This window comes from Xenopus laevis, chromosome 2L (assembly GCF_017654675.1).
Source record: "Xenopus laevis strain J_2021 chromosome 2L, Xenopus_laevis_v10.1, whole genome shotgun sequence".
Taxonomy (NCBI): domain Eukaryota; kingdom Metazoa; phylum Chordata; class Amphibia; order Anura; family Pipidae; genus Xenopus; species Xenopus laevis.
In genome coordinates, this window is record NC_054373.1 from 34133591 (window position 1) to 34154883 (window position 21293).

Genomic DNA, 21293 nt, shown 5'->3' on the forward strand with positions numbered 1-21293 from the left:
GACGCTCAGGCTAAGGTTCTGCGGGTGATACCTGCTGATCTTTACCTCTTGTATTGGGTTTTAGTTGTATTTTTGTATGTTTACATCCCATCTTTGGTACTGAGTTGCTGAATATGTGATAATAATAATAACAACATATAGTCACCATTACTACCATCGCTGCTTCAGAGAAAAAACAGATAAATTGAAGAAATAGTGACACTTCTCCCCAAAGCACAAGAGTCACTGTGCTTAACTCTGCGCTAATCTGACATTTCTGTTTTCTATTCCTGCCTCCTCACAACCTGCATTATTAAAGTGAGTTGGTCACAGACACAGCTCCACTTTCCTGGCATTGGGAGTCAATTTATATGCTGCAGACCCCCTGTCCCCCAGCCACCCCACCACCACTGCAGGATCTGCTGCATCTACAGTTAGGGTAGGACTACATGGACATTTTCTGCCCGATCTGACGAGCTCCGTCTGCATCCGACAGTCTCGTCCTGTCGGATCAACGCTGCGACTTCATCTGACATTTCTATCTCTTACCTTACTTTTATCGCAGGCGCCTTGTCGGATCGCACCGAAAACGTCCATGTAATCCTACCCTTAGACCCCTGCTCCATAGCTGCACCCCTTTTATATTATTGTATTACACACCTGTTACGACTGCTGAATGGGTGGTGCTTACATAAGGCTCACTTGCAGATAAGATGTGATCTAATCCCATCTTATTAAATCTAATAAAACTATTAGTATAGTTAATTGCAAATCTTCTTAGCAAATACTATAGAAAATTGCTATGCATGCATTTTGACTGTGATTCTCTTTAAAATTATAGCCAGACAGATTATTTTTCTTGTTAAAAAATGGGTCATTTATTTAGAGTAGACCATGGGCAATGCCTGCGCTGCAGGGCATGGAGCAAACTAAAAAACACATAGCAGATCGCACTCTTTTTCCACTTAGTCCTGTGACCTGCAGCTAGTAAGTGACTCAAAGTCTTCTAATGTATATACCAAACCTTTCACATTTTTTATATCTCCGGATTATCAGAGGAAAATAAACCACCTTCCTCTCTCTGAGAATCTACTTGGGCCGTTTCCCCCCACATCCTACAGAAACTGCATCAACTAAACTTTCCACAATTTACTAATAGCAAAGCCTCTTGTAATCCTTTTTGGCCTATCTACTGTTTGATACAGAAAAGTCTGCATCTCCATGCATCTACACTAAAAAGTACAGCTTCTGCCTTAAGGGCAAGGCTAGACGTGGCGTTTTTGCGGCGTTTTTACGCTGCTCTTTAAAAAAAAAAACAGCCAGGCATAAATACTCTATCGAAACCACATGCGACAGTCAACATACGTAGGATTAATTTCCCAACATGCACTTTACTGGCATCCTGTGGGGGATTTCAGCTTGCAAGCTCCCAATGTGAATTGCCATAGTGCGTTTTCCATTAGTTTCAGTGGTAGTGCAGTTTATGCATATTTACGCCTGGCTGTTCTTTTTTAAAAACGCAGCTCAGGTGGAAGTTGTACTTTTCAGGTAGATACATGGAGATGTGGAGGTGAGCGGCAGAAAAAAACACAGGCCGAGAACAGTAGAGCCAACGCTCCATGTACCCTTGTCCTTGAAAGAGAACTAAAGCCTAACCCATGTGTAATGAAAGACACTAAATTTGCCTGGTAGCAGTAACCCAAAGGAACCAACAAGATATTTGCTTTTAAACAGCTGACCAGTAAATTCTACCTGGACATGGGCAATCTTAGTGCCTTTTATTACATAATCCCCTAAGCCTCTATATCGAATCCCTCCTCTCCAGTTTGTCTTGTCAGTTGCAGTCGTTTAAGTGTCAATTCTTTGCTCTATACAAAATATACCGAAGATTCAAAACATAAACCTAATATATCATCAAAACTAATGAATGGAGAATATCAATACTTATTAAGGGAGTAGAAATCAGTATAAAACCCGAAGGATACATAAAGACCATTTGCACACAGAAAAACTGAAAATGATATATAAAATAAATATAAAAGATTACCTCTCCAAATATACAGCCTGAAAGCTGCATTTGCATGCAGTCAAAGAAGGTTATGGGCAGTGGTGTAACTAAATATCACTGGGACCCACAGCAAATAATTTTATAGGCCCCAAAAATGTCTAGAGATTGACCTGTTTTACCAAGTTGTATTGAATTTGTATATGAATTAGAGCCTCGTGGGGCCCCTATACCTGCAGCCGCAGCCGCAGGGTCTGCTTCCTCTATAGTTACGCCCCTGGTTATGGGCATTAAGATAGTTGTTAATCCAAAAGAAGATAACACATTCCATGAACAGCAATAAGAGTAAAGATGTATGGCAGTTACAAGTAGAGAGGGGTCAAAGGCAGCTGACTTGGCATTTCTTTAGGTATGATTAAAAGAACAATGGAATGTTGTAAAAGAATCCAAATCTCTGTTTGCGTAGGAGTGGGAACAGAAGAGCCATGCTTGAGCAAGGAGGAGGGCAAGGGGTCTTGGGGGGCAAGAAGATAAAAAAATATCTGACTGTGTCACAGGAGTGACAGAGCTTTTTAGCCAAGTCTTCATCTACCAAAAAGCCTGCAGGTTAATTCCGGGGTTAATTCCATGCACTGCAGTCCATTTCCCCCTTAGCTTTCCTGCTATTTGGATCCACATCCTTACTCTCCGAGCAGCCTCCCACCCTAGGTGATAAGTTAATGCTGCATTTAAGTAGCACAGTTAACATATATATATTTTTAATGAATAATTTATAACTGCTTCCAGTAAATATAGATGTGCACTAATGCGATAAATGCAGTGCCTGTTGCTATTTTAGTCAGATAAATGCCTCAAGAAGATATAAAAGCAGCTCAGGCTGTGCTTACTAAAATTAGGGGTCACATTTAATCCGAATTCCCAGCAAATGGATTCCCAGCAGTTCAGATTTTATCACATTTATTAACACTGACGCATGTAACAAAGCAGATGAATGTATCGATATGTTGAGCGATAGAACTCCATACTGTTATATATGGGGTTAAAGCTCAGCAGTGATTCTTATATGCTCAAACAAATCATTCCAGGGTGGAAAGAGACTGATAAATCTGTAATTTTTTAATGAACAGTAACCATTGTTACTGTTACAGGGCCACCATCAGAAATCAGGGAGCCCTATACTACTTAGCAGGGATCTCTCAGTAAATGGGGGTCCAGGCAGGCCCGGACTGGCAATCTGTGGGTTCTGGCAAATGCCAATGGGGCTTCTGTAAGATGCCATAGAAAGTGACTATTAAGTGGGCTGTTGGGGTCTGTTTGGGCCTCTGTGTACTAGGAATGGCAGGGCCTATTTTGAATCCCAGTCCAGTCCTGGGTCCGGGTATGAGTTCACAGCCAGTCTGGGCACCCGGAGTTGCGGGTCCTGCCAACTTAATTGAATGTACCCCAATAAAGAAAAACAGATTCCTACATTCTGCTATCCACACAAACCCAACCTGGCACATAATACATCATTATGCCTAGAACACAACCATGATCCACCCTAAATCACCTATTCAAGCCCTGTCCCATTCACAGCTGACCAGGCTAAGTAGTATAGGGCTCCCTGACTGGACGCCCTCCTGTACCTGCTGACAGCCCTGCTGATCATTCATGAATCTGCCCCTAGGCCTGCATCTGTATTACTGGAATTATGCAGTTTAAAGAGGTGGTGCACCTTTAAGTGAACTTTTAGTATGTTATAGTATGGCCAATTCTAAACAACTTTTCAATTGGTCTTCATTATTTATTTTCTATCGTTTTTAATTATATGCATTCTTCTTTTCACTGACCCCATCTAAATAACAAATGCTCTGTAAGGCTAAAAATGTATTATTATTGCTACTTTTTTTGCTCATCTTTCTATTCAGGCCTCTCCTATTCATATTCCAGTCTCTTATTCAAATCAATGCATGGTTGCTATCAATGTGGACCCTAGCAACCCGACTGCTGAAATGGCAAACTGTAGAACTAATGAATAAAAAGCTAAATAACTCAAAAATTACAAATAAAATGAATGAAAACCAATTGAAAATTGACTCAGACTACCACTTTCTACATCATGAATTACTTAAAGGTGAGCAACCCGTTTAAATATGCCATGCTTCACCAGGTGCCCGACTCACATGTCTCAGGGCTCAGAAAAAAAATGTATGCAAAACTGCCCTCGGAACTGCAATTTTGCAAAAAGTTTTTTGCAAAGAGGTAAAAACCGGTTACCTTTTTTGAACATCATTTATGTATAAAGTTAAGTAAGTAGGACAATGAGTCTGACATAGATCTAAAAGTAATTTTCAGCTACTTAATAATAACCATGTGCCTTTGTGTGTTAAATGAGAGACATATGCACTGGAAAAAAATGTCCGTTTTAGATGACAGCTGCCGTAAAGCAAACAACTAATGGAAAGGTACAGAAACCGATTGTTTACCCAACTCTGTACAAAGGTGCAGTGGTTTCTATTTACTACACAGTGAGCCGGTATATGACTGCCCTTGCACATACCAATATGAAGCTTGTTACAGAGCAGAGTTTGTTGTAGCGCTGGGTATAATTTTTAATGGGAATATCAAAAATATTATCACTTTTCTCTATTGACCTGTACACTAATGAACATAACGTATGCAATAAATGCAGTGTAAAATTGGCTATACTCCTGCCAATAAATCCTGCTGACTTGGCCCCTCCAGATCAAGTCGGCAGCTTATTAGTCCAATTACAGAAGCTAATGATGTGTGGGCTGGCCCGAAAGCCACGGGACCCGTGGGTTTACCTGTGGGTCAGTCGGGTTCAGCCAGCTGGCGCATCAAGTCTTTGTGTTGTGACCTAACACTTCCGGCATCTGGTTCCTCCATTTATACATTTGTGCCCACTCTGCACCTTTTGTGACATCACTGTGGGATGGGGCAGGCGATTGTATTTAAATGGAGGAGCCGAGCCGGGTCGGGCCAGGTGCATGGTGGGTGAGGGTGGGTTGAAGCCCCACATAACTAACAGGAGCTTCGGCCTCCTGATGGGCCGTCTGCCCAATATTTAAGGAAATTGGCTAGAAAGACACAGTGGATGTTGGACTTGTGTATATCCGAGTGTTGATGTACTTATAAACATCATGAAATTATCATTCACGTAGAGATTACACAATGAGTCACAACTAAACATTTGACAGTAAGGGGGTTATTTATTTAACTCTGAATGCCAAAAAACTGAAAAATGTTTGCTTTTTTACTATAAAATCAGCGTTTTTAGTGGAAAAAACCCCCACAAATTTTACCCTAAGGATGGAAAAAGTCTGAATTTGAAAATCAGGCACCTCAGAACTGCCGAGGTTGCATATAAGTCAGTGGGAGAAGTCCCGAAGATATCTTGATCTGCGCTGGGTTTCATGCAGTAATCCAAAAATGGGGTTTTCAGGTAAAAAATCAGGTGGAAAATCTGAAAATGTGTATGATTCGTTTTTTTTCAAGATTTTTTGTTTTTTTTTCCTACAGAGGAATTTTCCAGGAAAATGTATTGATAATTAAGGGGAAAAAACCCGTGCGGATTTGGTCGGAGTAGTTTGTGATACATTTTTTTTCAGCAGAGAAGTCACTTGCATTTAAGCAATTCTTATGTATTCTTTTTTTTTTTTTTTGCTTTAAAAGTCATTAATATGCTGAATGACGATACAAATAATACAAAATCCTCTGTTAATTAACAAGGTGGTTCATCTTTAAGTGAACTTTTAGTATGTTATAGAATGGTCAGTTCTTAGCAACTTTTCAATTGGTCTTCATTATTTATTTATTTATTGCTTTTGAATTATTTTCCTTCTTCTTCTGACTTTTTTCAGCTTTCAAATGGGGGTCACTGACCCCATCCAAAAAAACCTTGTAAGGCTACAAATGTATTGTTAATGCTACTTTTTATTACTCAGGCCCACTCCTATGCCTATGCCAGTCTCTTATTTAAATGAATGCATGGTTGCAGCATAATTTGCACCCTAGCAACCAGATTGCTGATATTGCAAACTGGAGAACTGCTGAATAAAAAGCTAAATAACTCCAAAAACACAAATAATAGAAAATGAAAACTAGATGCAAATTGTCTCAGAGTTTAGATCCGGCATTCCAATGAAAAAGTAGAATCAAACAATGGCAACACTAGCCAGTGCTCATTAAGTGATACTTGTATGTATGAAAGCAGTAAGACTACTTCCGCTTCTTGTTGTTTGTATTTCTGCACTTTTTTTTTTTTTTAATAAGCCCAGCTGAATGATCTTATGTCAAAAGGGTAGACTTCAGAACATCTCTGTTGATGTAGGCTTGTGGCAATTATGTGAGTTGCAACTAGAAAATCCCTTGCAGGCAAATGTAAAAGGAACTTGCATGGGAAATTCAGTGTGTGCCACAGACCTGCTTGATCACATTTTTTTAGAGTGATTTTTATTGCTCCCGTGACATTACATGACCGTGGGAGAAATGGACAAAAGTTGAATAAGTCAGAATGTGGACTGAAACTGGTCTAAATTGCCTTTTCAATCAGCAGATCAAATGCCAAGCTCATGAATTCATCAATAAAGTGACTTGTTTTGTAGGAGCCAAAGGTGGAGGTAGGTTAATGACCTTATGCATCATTCTGACTAACTAAATAACATAAATGGGAATCATGGAGTCTGTCCTGATTTTTATGATATAGTTTTTATTTCTAAATTACACTTCAAATAATTCACTCTACAAAGAGCCAGCACTTCAGGATGGAACTGCTTTCTGGCAGGCTGTTGTTTCTCCTACTCAATGTAACTGAATGTGTTGCAGTGGGACCTGGATTTTACTATTGAGTGCTGTTCTTAGAGCTACCAGGCAGCTGTTATCCTGTGTTAGGGAGCTGCTATCTGGTTACCTTCCCATTGTTCTGTTGTTAGGCTGCTGGGGGGGAAGGGAGGGGGTGATATCACTCCAATTTGCAGTGCATTAGTAGTGACTGAAGTTTATCAGAGCACAAGTCACATGACTGGGGGCAGCTGGGAAACTGACAATATGTCTAGCCCCATGTCAGATTTCAAAATTAAATATAAAAAAAATCAGTGAAGAATTCTGCTGGATCAGCACTATTAACTGATGCGTTTTGAAAGAAACATTTTTTCCCATGAAAGTATCCCTTATACACAAGCTACACCTTGCTGTTTTTTATTTCTTCCAAACCACCAACAGAGGGGCTGGGTATAAACAATGACTTTATGATGCAACAGGTAAAAACAACACATTCACTAGCAGTTTATTATACACTTGTTATGAAAAAGTCCCCCTCTTAACTACAGTGTGTAGTTGTTGTAACAACAATGCTGAGAGTTACCCCAGTGTATTGTACGCCTTTTGCAGTCCAATGACAGTTTGAGAAACAGACAGAAACACTGTAAAGCAAGAAAAGACCAGGACTGGATCTTTATAAAACAGCTTATTTGACGTTATGATAGCAATTCTCTATAACAACAATCTATTTACGCCTGCTGATGTGCTTCATATCTCAGGCATTGCAGGAAGTGCGTTGTTTAGCCAGAGCACCTACAAGGAGTGGCGTTTGCCAAACACCCTTTGTACCTAATGACGCTTTGTGTTTTCAAAACCTAGACAGAGGGAGGTATGTATGATGGAATCATTCTGGCACAAACTCATTAAATATATTCAAAAAGGAAACATTCCTTTCCTCGATATAAAATGCATTTTATAGATATGAATTATTTAACTGGGATTTTCACTTTTATTTGACAGCAGCATGGAGAGGTTCTGACTGCCTGAAGCATGATGCTAACCTGTTACTCCCACAGGCCAACAGCTGATTTGTTACTGTATCATGGAGTTGTCAATGCCGCACACAACCCTCTACGCTTCGTACTCTTGTCTTGTGGGATGTTGACTTACTGGGGAGAGTTATGAGACTCCTGACTCTCCCATTGACATATACAGGACCTCAACAGGTCTGAGATGGCAGATTTTTGGATTCAGGCTTTTTGCAGCATCCGGGTATAATGAATGTCAAAAAATTCGAGGTTTTCTTTTCCCTCTAAAAATTTGAGTTTTCTAGCAAAACATTTTTTTTTAAAAATTTAGATTTTAACATTTGGATTTTAATAAATAAACATCTTAATGTTTAAATGGTTTTTAAAAAACAAAGTATTGAGACCCAAATAATAGAAGACCCAACATCCCAAGCATTCTGGATAACAGGTTCCATACCTGTACAGGTATGGGACCTGTTATGCAGAATGCTTGGGACCTAGGGCTTTCTGGATAACGGATCTTTCTGCAATTTGGATCTTCATACCTTAAGTCTACTAGAAAATCATGTAAGCATTGAACAAACCAAATAGGCTGGTTCTGCTTATAATAAAGACTAATTATATCTAAGTTTGGATCAAGTACAAGGTACTGTTTTATTATTATAGCGAAAAAGGAAATAATTTTTCAAAATTTGGATAAAATGCAGTCTATGGTAGACTTTCTGGTTAATGGGTTTCCGGATAACGGATCCCATACCTGTGCTGAAATTGCTTATCAATCTAGTGTCCTACTGGGTCGCCCATCAGCTGAATGGTCTGTTGCAGTGGCACAGTAATAAACAGATACTAGATTATATTTAAAGGGGTTAACTGCTATACAGAAATATAATAAAAAATGTAATGAAACTGTCCCTAAAAATACAATTATTGCAAGAAAATGTCACTCTCGTGTACTATGATTTTCTACATGCCTTTTCTCATCACTTTACTGTCAGTCCAGCAACACTTATACAGGGGATAATCAGGGCAGTCATAATATTTACAGCATTTTATAAATAGAAAGCAGACCCAGGGGCAGAGAAGTGAGTGTTAAGTGAAGCCATCGTCTATACTGAATCTCCCAGTATTGCTCTGGGCTTCCTGTACCAAACAATAAGCTGTTCATGGAGAAAACCATTAGTTAAGAGAAAGAGGTGATTTTGGTTACGCATAATCTGTGTGATAATGGCAAGTTAACAGAGAAAGGCATCTCTGACCCAAATGTTGATGTGCAGAAAGATGAGCACAAGCCTCACCATTGTCCCAGTGGCCCCAGGAAAACACCTCCTTTTCATTGGATACGGCAATGGCATGTGAAGCCCCGCAGGACACGTGAACTATCTCATAGCCCAGAAAAGCTTCCACGATCTTAGGCTGTGGGAAGAGCAAAGAAAGCTTCACTCAAAAAAGTGCTAAATCAGAATGCTCACAGGGCTCTGATTCACTGTTTGACAGCAAGGTCACTGTCTCACCAACGTCAAAACTGACAGCCCAGTGCAAGCCCCTTCTATAATGCATGATTATCCAGAGGCTTTTTTCATTTTCTTATCATATTTATTAGATTTATTTTATTTAGGAATACAGGTATGGGACCTGTCATCCAGAATGCTTGGGTTTTCCAGATAAGGGATCTTTCCATAATTTGGATCTCCTCCTTAAATCTACAAGAAAATCATGTAAACATTAAATTAAACCAATAGGCTGGTTTTGCTTCCAATAAGGATTAATTATATCTTAGTTTGGATCAAGTACAAGCTACTGTTCTATTATTACAGAGAAAAAGGAAATCATTTTTAAAAATGTGGATTATTTGGATAAAATGGGGGTCTATGGGAGACAGTCTTTCCCTAATTTCTGAGTTTTCTTGCTAACTGGTTCCCGGATAACAGATCCCATACCTGTAATATATTTGAATGTTAATATTATGCAAACTGGAGATGGTTTAGGGTTCTGAGTTTGTTATTCAAAGTCAACTAAAAACTAATTATAAGGGCAACGTCACATTTGGTGAATATTCCACAGAAAACAACTCTATATGGAACAGTCTGTCCTTTATGATGAAAACAGCACAGGGGTGCCAGTCGTGATACTGGCTCATGAACACAGCCGAGTAGAGCTTTTTAGCAATGTTGCTGATTTTAGGGTTTTGGCATTTACCTTGGGTCACCAGCCTAGAAGAAGATTTCAGAATTACACAGTGCATTGTATGTTGGATATTTTTAGTATTTCCATCAGTGATGTTTAACCTGCATCCCTCTGTTGTTGGAATAAAACCCTCCAGCACCTTAGGTTGCAGGACAGACATTCAATAGTTCCCAAGTTGAGGGTCCCAGCCATCCTTAATTGCCCTGGCCCTCTCCTTAACTAATCTCAATAAGATATTGGGGACTGAATGGCTTGCAATTACAATGTACCAGTAAGTAGTCATGTTCCTAGGGTTGATCGTGACCTACCCTTTGCCAGCATCTAGTCATGCTTAAGGCAGAGAAAAAATCCCTGTAATTACCTCATGTATCATTGCCCTGAGGGTACGGTCACATACTTGTCTTTCATGTGTTTACATAGTTCCTTCTATAGCCAACCCCATATTCAAGCAATAACCATGTCTGGGTCCCATAATTAAAGACAATTTCCACTCATTATTAGGGAAAACAAGTAGAGCCAACTCCTTATCACTGAGATTATTCTAAAGAAATGTTCAGGAGATAAAATATCAATTATCTTTTAGTTTTATCAGAGCTATTGCTTGTCTAGTGTCTCACAAGCTACAAAATAATAAATACTATTGGTTTATAATAAAGACTTATCACCTGACCAAGAAATGGCATGTCATCTGGTAGGACAACTCTAATGGAAAAATGTGGTTTGGCAACTAGTTCTGATCTCCCTGTCAAGTGATAGACATGATGTCGGTCACTTGACAGTGACAGATAAGGGTGTTGTAGAGAAACAGGGTATTGAAGTAGTTTGTGTGTATGTAAGGAGATAATTTGGCTGTAATAGGGAATGATCAGAAAGGCAATGTTGGAGGAAAGGTGGGACTGGCTATAAGTGCCATTAGTGGGCTCTAAGGACAGATTTCAAGGCAAGAGGTAAGAATAGAGGGAGGGGGAATTGAGTGGTACAAAGAAAATGTGGCGTAATAAATAATGGTCAAAGGCAAATTGTGCACAAAGCACATACAATGTCTAATTTTTTCTGTTCACATATGGCAATATCTGAATTGCTTAGAGAAATTGTGCTCCTATGGAAATATGAAAATCAGCATTTTATTATTTGACTTAAACCCAAAAATAATGGCATTCTGCACATGCTTAATAATAACATGAACGGCAGCTATGGATAAAGACAAGAATAGAATTCAACTCCATATTTGGAATTCTGTGATATATTTATGAAGCAATGAGCCGGGGGCATTCTTACTGATCATGGAACTCCAAGGAGAATTCTGTGCCCTATATTTTAGTTGATGATACGGCATTCCTTTAATTTACTTGAGTGATGTCAAATCTTCAGCATATCATTGCTATGAACTGAAGAATAACAATATTACTTTCCTAGGGTAATTACTTATATGCGTTTTAACCATCAGTACATTTTTTATAATATTGGCAGTAGAGATAGCTAGCAATCGGACATACTTCACAAGGGCCCAAACACTTTTGTCTTACGAGGGTGGTTGACCTTTGAGTTAACTTTAAATATGGTGTAGAGCAGGGGACCCCAACCTTTTGTACCCGTGAGCTACATTCAATTGTAAAAAGAGTTGGGGAGCAACCAAGCATGAAAAAAGTTCCTGGGGTGGCAAATAAGGACTGTGATTGGCTATTTGGTAACCCCTATGTGGATTGGCATTCTCAAAGAGGCTCTGTTTGGCAGTAAATCTAGTTTTTTATGCAAATAAAGCTTGCCTCCAAGCCAAGAATTCAAAAATAAGCACCTGCTTTGAGGCCACTGGGAGCAACATCCAATGGGTTGGTGAGCAACATTTTGTTCATGAGCTATTGGTTGGGGATTTGTTCAGCAGTTAGCCAGTTTACAATCTTAGCAATCTGGTTGCTAGGGTCCAAATTACCATAGCAACCACTCACTGATATAGGGTCTGAATAGAAAGACAAGTAATAAAAAGTAGCAATAACAATAAATTTGTAGCCTTACGGAGCATTTGTTTTTTTATTGACCACCATTTGAAAGCTGGAAAAAGTCAGAAGAAGAAGGCAAAAAAAATAAACAATGAAGACAAATTTAAAATTTTCCTAGAATTGGTCATTCTATAACATACCAAACATTAACTTAAAGGTGAACCATCCCTTTAACTTAATATTAATGATATGGGAAATGACTCTTGCCTGAGTAGCATCATTGAAACTGGCATGTCCCAGGCAACCATTGCTCCCACTACCAAATGTCATAATAATACCCCTTTCTGGAAATAGGAAGACAATAATTATCTGCTCAAAAGAACAACTTTTCTAGAACATTTAATTCAGTTACAATAATGAGCACTTCTGAGGCCAATGGCAGGAAGCAGTCACACACCGCCAACAGTCAAACAGTCAAAATCAGAGAGCGGTCACACAACATTAACTTCTACAGAAACCAGTCTCACAGCAACTGCAGAAAGAAACAAAACTGATTGTCTTGCTGTTGTATCTGGCTCTGTACACTTTTGTTTTAACATCATCTAGAAAACATTGTCATGATGCATTACTCTGAGAACAGGTTACAGCAGTAGTTTCCGAACTCTTGGGTTGGCCTGACTAAGGGAGCCCAGAGTTGTGTCTGATTTGCAAGATTTAGGGAAGAATCCTATTTTCTCCCTCAAATACACATCATCAGCTTGAAGTATTAGAGTACGATTTGGGGGTGATAATGAGCTAAGGGGGACCCTGACCAAACGTTGGGGCTCAAGGGATGCCTTCACCCAAAAAGTCTGGAAGCCAATGGGCGTGCAGCTTTTTATCTGCAGCCTAGTCACTTATCATAAACTAGTTAACAGATAGAGCGGATGCTAGACTTTTATAATTTCATAGTTATCTACATATCAGTCCACTACAAAGTTCACTATCTACACTACTGATTGCAAGGGAAATCTTAGTATTTTAGGCAGTTGGCACACGGTAAGATTCGGGGGAGATTAGTCGCCCGGCGACAAATCTCCTCTTCTTCGGGCGACTAATCTCCCCAAATACCTTCCCGCCAGCAAGAATTCGAAACGCCGGAGGGATAGCATCCGTAGCACTTTGTTATACGCAGTTGCCTCACGAAGAAACTTCGGGCGAATTTGGAAAACCGAAGTGCTACGTATGACATCCCACCAGCGATTCACATTCTTGCCAACAGGAAGGCATTTCGGGGAGAGTAGTCGCCCGAAGAAGAGGAGATTTGTCGCATGGGCGACTAATCTCCCCTGAATCTTACCGTGTGCCACCAGCGTTAGAACTGCACAGAAAAATCTCCTTTTCATATTCCAGTGTCTTATTCAAACCAATGCATGGTTTCTAGGGTAATTTGGACCCAAGCAACCAGATTGCTAAACAAACTTCCAAATATAAAGCTAAATAACTCCAAAACCACAAATAATAAAAAATCAAAAGTAATTGCAGATTGGTACATACTGGTTAGGCATGCAGTAAATAAGTCCCCACAAGACACGTGCTTGATCGTAACTCCATATTGGCAAAAGAAAGATGAACTGAGGCTGGGCATGGTCAATGGATCCAGGAAGGGATGTTGCTCCAGTTCCAAAAGGAGTTGCCTGAAAATAACAGTATGTAGCATGCTGTCTGCATTAAGCCTCATGGATAATTTAAACAATATTTGGCGCCAGATGCAATAGGTTTAAAAATGAAGGGAAAACATTTCTGATGGAATTTAAAAGGGTTGTTCACCTTTGAGTTAACTTTTAGTATAATGTAGAGATATTCTGAGACAATTTGCAATTCATTTTCATGTTCTATTACTTGTGGTTTTTGAGTTATTTAGCTTTTTATTCAGCAGCTTCCAGTTTGCAATTTCAGCAGTCTGGTTGCTAGGGTCTAAATTACCCTAGCAACCATGCATTGCTTTGAATAAGAGAGTAAAGCTGGCCATAGATGTCGAGATTTTTAAAAGTCAGATCCTGATCGTGAGACCACAATCTTCTCAGAACGATCGTACTGAGGGCCCTGCAAACATAGATCGATTGCACTGGGACCGACAAAGATTTTTTGACCTGGCCGATCAATTTCCTGACAGATGTCGGGCGAAAAATCATAAGATATACGATCGTTCGAATCCCACTAACCGCACGATAATTTCGAAGGATTGGTCGGGCTTCCCTAAAATCGGTCGTTCGGGAAGAAGAATCGTCGCGTCTATGGGGACCATTAGAGACACTCAGCAATCAAGATACAGGCACGGAATAAAATTGTTTTTCTCACCGATGAGGAAGCCTTCAATCGCACGAGGTTGTAAAGAGAAAAAAGTATTTAGAAGAAATTTTAATTAAACACAGACAAGTAAATGAAATAAACTCTTTTATTAGTGTACAAACATTTTCTGGTTATGCAATACTTCTGAAGCATTTGTATGCTATTAGACAGTTTTTTCTTCATAAACATCATAAAAAAAGTGTGTGTAATAACTTGCATTCAATCATACGAGTCCATTACACTTACAGCTATAACTGTTATACCGCTTTAATTCTATGCAATTAATGGAAATGCAGGTGAATGTTGGTGCCCTGCAAGTTGCAAGTATTTGCACACACGTTTTTAACTGGAGCAAGTCCTATAGTCTGACATATTGCCAGGCTGCTGAACTGAACTGCTCAGGAATTGCTGTAATCCTAGTCTGTATTATTGCCAATGGATAGCATTGAATACATGGCTGTGTAATGAACCACTGTTTTAGGATGCAATAGCTGACATCTTCCTGGATTACATCAAAGGATATCAACTGTCAGCTTCTTTCATCTCCCCGTCAAGAAGCAGTAGAACTGCTAGTATAGTTTCTGTTGCCCCCATGTGGGCCAATTTTACATTGTTGTTGCCAGAGAGAAGCCAGCTGCACTGTATTGAGTTAAGCCATACTCATGTGCAGGAATCTGCTATTTGGTGAAGCCAATAGTGTCACCCATGTGACATTGCTCTTACTCTAAAAATGTTTCTGACTTCAATTGTTCTTCCATTTAAATCTACATTTTAATATGTCCTGGTGCAAAAGTTGTGTCTTGCTTTGTAAATGAAGCACAAGATTCTTTAATGCCGACATGGGCATTCCTCTCTGTGCAGTGTCACACAAAGGGAGCGCCTGTTCTTACTGCCTGGTGGAGACATGATGAAAGAACACTGCTGCTCCTCCAGAGTGTGCTGTAACTTGTGACATAAACATCAATGTGGGCACACCTTTTGGCTAAGATCAAATGTAGTACTGGGCCTTTTGGCTAGGTACAGAAACACTTGGTCATCTGGCTGGCAAGATCAAGGGGAAGTATCTGTTCCTATGATCTTATGTAAAGAACGGAGAAACACTTGGTCCTCTGGTGTAGACTGGCAAGCAGAAGCTTGATGAAAGCAGGGTTGCTGTGCTCCCATGAGGGAGGTGCCTGATTTATTTTGAGTCAGGGGCTATGCACATGCCTAATCATGCTTCACTTCCTTTGCCCCAGCCATTGGGCGGCCGGGAAGTTTTTTCTTTTTCCAGCCGCCAGCTGGAGCCTTACCAAGGCAATCAATGACATTGCACCCTCTCACTCCAGTACTTTTTTGTGTTTGGTTTGTGCGCCCATGGATGGGTGTCATGGTCCTTTGGTCTTGACCCAGGCAAAGACTTACGCCCTGGGGGAAGCTTCGGCAGAACCCATGGTAGATGGGACTCCCCCTAACCACAAGACGAAGGAGAGTCCAAACGGCCCATTATCCCCTTCGGGGGCGTGGATTTTGGGGCTCACCCTAGCTTTGGCGAAGGTGGTCCCACCCGCTCATGCTGTCCTTTTGGTCTGGCCTGGGACACTTGAGCAGCAGAGCCCATGCCTTCAGGTAGGACTAGGAAAGGATGATTCAATATCATCAATGTGGGCACAACCTGACACACAGTGCAAACATGGAGCCACGAGAATCCCTAAAAAAAAACAATTTTTCTTTTTCCCCATAAGGACAAGGTGATTTAAGTTGCTTAGCATAACCATAACTAAAGAACTGAAAGTATCTAAACGACACTACTGTACAAATACAATAAACTTTTTTCCGACTCTAGCATAGGAAAGACAGCAATTAAAAATATCAAAGCAAAAAGAAGTGCACGAAATAAAGGGCAATATCACATGTGGTGGATTCTCCGCTAGCAGAGATGACTGAAGCTTCCCCTACCCCCTGCCATTTATTTTCTTTTTAGTCCTGCTGTAAGCCAAGAGTAATATGATAACTTAATTTGATGTGTTCAATTTTGCTTTGTTACTTCCCCTCCTCGGCCTGTTAACTGTAAATATCTGTCAAGGACAAAACATTGGCTTTCTTTCAGATTTTAAAGCTGTATTTTGTCTGGATTTCTCCAAGGACATGCCATTTATACAGCTGGATTTTTTTCTGCATCAGAAAACAACCAGAGCACCATGCTGACCAATAGCATCACTGCAGGGCATTCATAAAGCCAAAATAACGAGGTTTAGGACTATAAGGTAAACTCATCAATTCACTGCTGCACTGTATAATTTGTAATTTATTTGCAAACAAAACAAAATGAACTGACATAGAATGCTTCCTTTTGTGGACAAAGAGAATCATTATAAAGATGGCCCAGCTGCAACATTGACTGAAAACTGATATTTTTAGGTGACCCTAACTAATGTGTGTATGATCTGTCACTATTATAACCTATAAACCTCTGGATTATTCAAAAGAATTGGAGTTGCTTTACAGTTCCACATAACAGCAACCATCATTACATTTTACCCATGCATCCCTGAAAGAGTCAAGCACATATGAAACCATTTTGTTTGTATAAAACTGCAGTCTCCATCGGTCACACTGTCATAAAAAAATGGTTTCATATGTGCTTGACTCTTTCAAGTAATTAGATCCTAGATATGGCTAAAACCCGATTTTGGCTATTCACATTTCTGTGTTCGCACCTACTTACCTCCCACATGATTATTCGTCCAGATTTGGTGACTCCAGCCTTCTGAGTTCTCCCTGCTGAGACCTGCACAACTTCGGTGTTCAACATGGGGAGGCATAAAGGGGTTGAAATCCCACTTCCCCAGGTTTATACAGAAGACAGAGGAGGTAGGATACCTGGCTTTGCTGGAGAATGGCCACCCGGCCACCTACAACATATCAGTATATGAAACTTTGCTGTAAACAAAGATCCAGTGAACAACATTCTCAACGATAACATAAATGTACTGGTCAGAAGCCCATGTGCTTATATTTATTCTTTATTTATGTTGCATCGACACATCCTGCAGTGCTTTACATCATTCACATTCATTCCTGCCCATTTACAGTTAATATCCTAAAGGTGGCCATACACAAGCAGATTTAAGTTACCGATTCGGCCCCTTCAGACCACATCAGCAGTTTAGTTGCTCACAGGGTCTGACTGAGCTGGTGGGCACCGGGAAAAAACCCGGTGTGCCCCCAGTTCTTGTGGGCCCCGCTGGCCCAGTCCTGTTCCCTGCGCTGCTCCTCTTGCCTCAAGTCGCGGCAAATACAAGGTGTGCATACGCCGGCGGGGGGGGGGGGGTGTTGTGAGACTCGGCATAGGAACCCGGCGGCAGGGGAACTGGAGGGTCCAGTGGGCCCCGGCCCCCCAGTCTGACCCTCGTTGCTCATATATGGGGCCCTTCAATTGGCCTGCCGGACAAATATCTGGCTGAAAATCAGGCAGATACTGGTCAGGAAGGTATAAAAAATTCAGTAGGGGCGAGTACTGAATTAGGTGATGCAGTCCTCTCCTCATACTTCCTGCATTCCCAGTGTAATCCAATCATTTGGCCCTCAATTAGCCCAATATTGTCAATTTGTGTAAAATCTACTAATTTAGCGAGAGTAAATCTTTCGAAATATGGACACCTTAAATATCTTTTCTATTAAACACGTTAGGACCAATTAACCAATTTGGAAGGTAACCAGAGTACTCAGAATAATACCATACAAGTGCAGGGGGAAAATACAAACTTCATGTGCCCTGGGCACAACTGAAACTATGACCCCAGCAAGGCAAGACTTCTAATCATTGCACCATTGTGCTGCGCTCTGTTAAATGTATTTAAGCAGTAGGTAACACGTTTGCCTTTTTGATGTTTCTAAATATATACAGGTATGGGACCGGTTATCCATAATGCTCGGGACCTGGGCTTTTCCAGATAATGGATCTTTCTGTAATTTAGATCTTCATACTACTAGAAAATCGTGTAAACATTACATAAACCCAACACACTGGTTTTGCTTCCAATAAGGATCAATTATATCTTAGTTTGGATCAAGTACAAGCTACTGGTTTATTATTACAGAGAAAAAGGAAATCATTTAAAAAAAATTGGATTATTTGGATAAAATGAAGGCGATGGAAGACAGCCTTTCAGTAATTCAGAGCTCTCTGGATAAGGGGGTTTCCAGATAACGGATTCCATACCTGTACTTATTTTTGCACATAGTTGGTCTATTATGATATCAAGTAAAACAGCTCAAGGGCTCAGGTGCCAGCTGTTGAATCGCTACTGAAAATCATATACTGCAGATCTATTAGTTTGGGGCGAATTCACTAACTTCAGAAAATTCACCAGCGGCTGCTTCACTCACATCACAACACTTTGCCAGGCGTAGATTCGCCAGGACAACACTAATTCACTAAAATCGAAGTTGTGTCCAGGGTGCCGAATGCTGGCGAAGTAGCGCTAGTGTTACTGTGGCAAGCGAAGCAAAGTTGCGATAGCGTTGCCTAATTTGCATACGGCGGGAAGTTAAACTTGAATGGACGTATATGTTGCAGCCAATACATTACACTACACAAGCCCAGGAAACCTTAATAAAATAAAATTGAGTTGTTATATTGCCCTACACATGAGCAATATGTGCCATATGTTAGGAAATGTAGGGGGGAAGCCGGTTACCCCAGAAAAAATTTACGATCTTTTGCAGCCTATCACCCTGAAACATTAAAAGTTACCAGCGTTTTTTCAACTATTTTTTGAGGAAGTCCTACTCTATTGCACTTCTCCTGGTCTAAAGGTGGCCATACACGGATAGATCCGCTCGTTTGGCGATGTCGCCAAACGAGCGGATCTCCCTCCGATATGCCCACCTTGAGGTGGGCAATATCGGGCTGATCCGATCGTGGGCCCTAGGGCCCAACGATCGGATCCTAGCGTTCGCCAAACGGGCGGTCGGATCGCGGGACCGCATCAACTAACAGATGCGGCCGCGATCCGACGGGATTTTTAATCCCATCCGATCGAGATCTGGCCGACTTTCGGCCAGATCTCGATCGGGGAAGCCCGTCGGGGGCCCCCATACACGGGCCAATAAGCTGCCGACACGGTCTGTCGGCAGCTTTTATCGGCCCGTGTATGGCCACCTTAAGGCAAGTCTGGCAAAAAAGGTAACGTGAATTTTCGTAGTTACGTCCATTCACCAGAGTGCAACTTACTTTGCCAGACATAAGTGAGTGAATTACTGCTAGAGTCTATCTCCTTCGCTAGCGAAGTTAGAAAATCTGTCCCTTAGGCTGGAGGACATTAAGCCTGCAGCGCTACAGATGGACTAGTACAGTATTACATTTAAACTCTTATGCAGAATTGCACAATGATAGCCTAATTCTGCATTAGTAAATTTTATAGACTCAGAGTATTCAAGGGGAAAAGTCATAGAGCATGTGAGGACAAAAAATAAGGGACGAGCCTTTCAAAGAATATCAAGGGAGGACTTTCAGTACGTGTGTAGGAGGCCTTCTGGCAGCAAACTGTTAAGACAAATATTCATACACTGCAAATTATACTATTGTTAACAACACGTGCTAATAATTTTTAAAATAACTTTCAGCTACAGCTTTTAAAAATTGGTGCCTTTGTGTATTAAAAATAAAGCACAAGTTTATTAAACTGCGTTTATCATGTTTTTTTTTAATGTCGCCTGAAAACCATTGTATATTTTTTTCTGCATGTAACAAATGTTGCAAACGGAGGCACATTTTCCTTTGTACTTGGTCTGTGAGTGGTGAGTGGCTATGACAGCAGAAGGCACAGCTATCTAAACTGCTTCCAGTCGGCAATATATTTGTCCATAACATATTCCAAAACCATGTATTTGCCCATTTATATGGCTTTTAGCAGTTTTCAACATCAGCCATTCTCACCTATGGATCTTGCACTAGGGATCCTTGATGCAGGCCATGCACTACTCACAACTGCTACTGAAGCAAGAGGTTTTCCACTCTGCAGGTGATTAATAAGAAAACATATCAGAATTATTCTTTACAAAGAACTGCACAGATAATCCTTTGGTGTAAGTATCTCAAAAAAAAAAATCACCTGCTGATTTGCAAATGGTTTAAAAACAAACTTGTATTATATTATTATAGTGTTGTATTATATTATGGTATCACAAGTACCTGTTCAATCAACAGCACTCAGGATAACAAGCGGACCCCCATAGGGTGCAGGATATCAAGTACTGTGCTCCCTGGGGTGCTACACAGAGGCATATTGGTGCTGTGCAGTGTATCACCTAATAAAAGGAACCCAATCCCAGGTATAAAAGCACATCTGCAGAGAATGGATGGTTTATGTTAATAAGGGTGGTAAAATTAGATCAGTACTTTAATACTTCATATATGAGTAAAGGCTATACTTTGCAGTGGACCTTGCACAAAACTATATTTATTATAATAAATGCAATATACAGCAAACACCCACTGCAATGTCGCTGTATAGATTGAGAAGGGCTGGGATACAGATGGGATGAGCCATGATTTAATTTAATTGAGGTCTCTTGGAGGGGTCAAGGTTCAGCATGCTAAGGATTAGATGTCGGAGCTCAGGGCTATAACGGTCAGCGATGGGGGAAATGTTCCACTCATGATCTTCAGAACCAGGGCAGGCAAGTTCTGAAAAGACAGAAAGTATACATTCACAAAATCCTGCATTAAAAATAAGACTAATTCCATCATTAAACAGCAAATACAATGCAACATTCCCTTTAATTTCTTCTTGGCTATGTGAGCAAAACATTTCTTTTGTGTGCAGTTTTTAAAAAACGATGTGCTTCAGGTCAGAATTAGTACAAAATGTAGTAAAACTATGTGCTCAGTTCAGAATTAATACAAAATGTTTTATGTGCGCTGTCCTTAATGTGATGTAATGTGATGTCCTGTAGTAATGTGATGTAATGTGATGTCCAGGCGTGAATTGACGTTGAATTCCTGGCATTTGCCGCCGGTGAATAAATTTGCGAAACCGCAGCGAAAATTCGCCCGCGTCAAAAAAAAATTCAAAAAATGGA

The 21293-nt window shown here is 40.4% G+C and overlaps 1 pseudogene; it reads right to left on the bottom strand.

Moving 5' to 3' along the window:
• Positions 1 to 406: 406 nt before the first annotated feature.
• On the bottom strand, positions 407 to 21029 carry LOC121399869 (annotated as a pseudogene).
• Between the last annotated feature and the right edge of the window lie 264 nt (positions 21030 to 21293).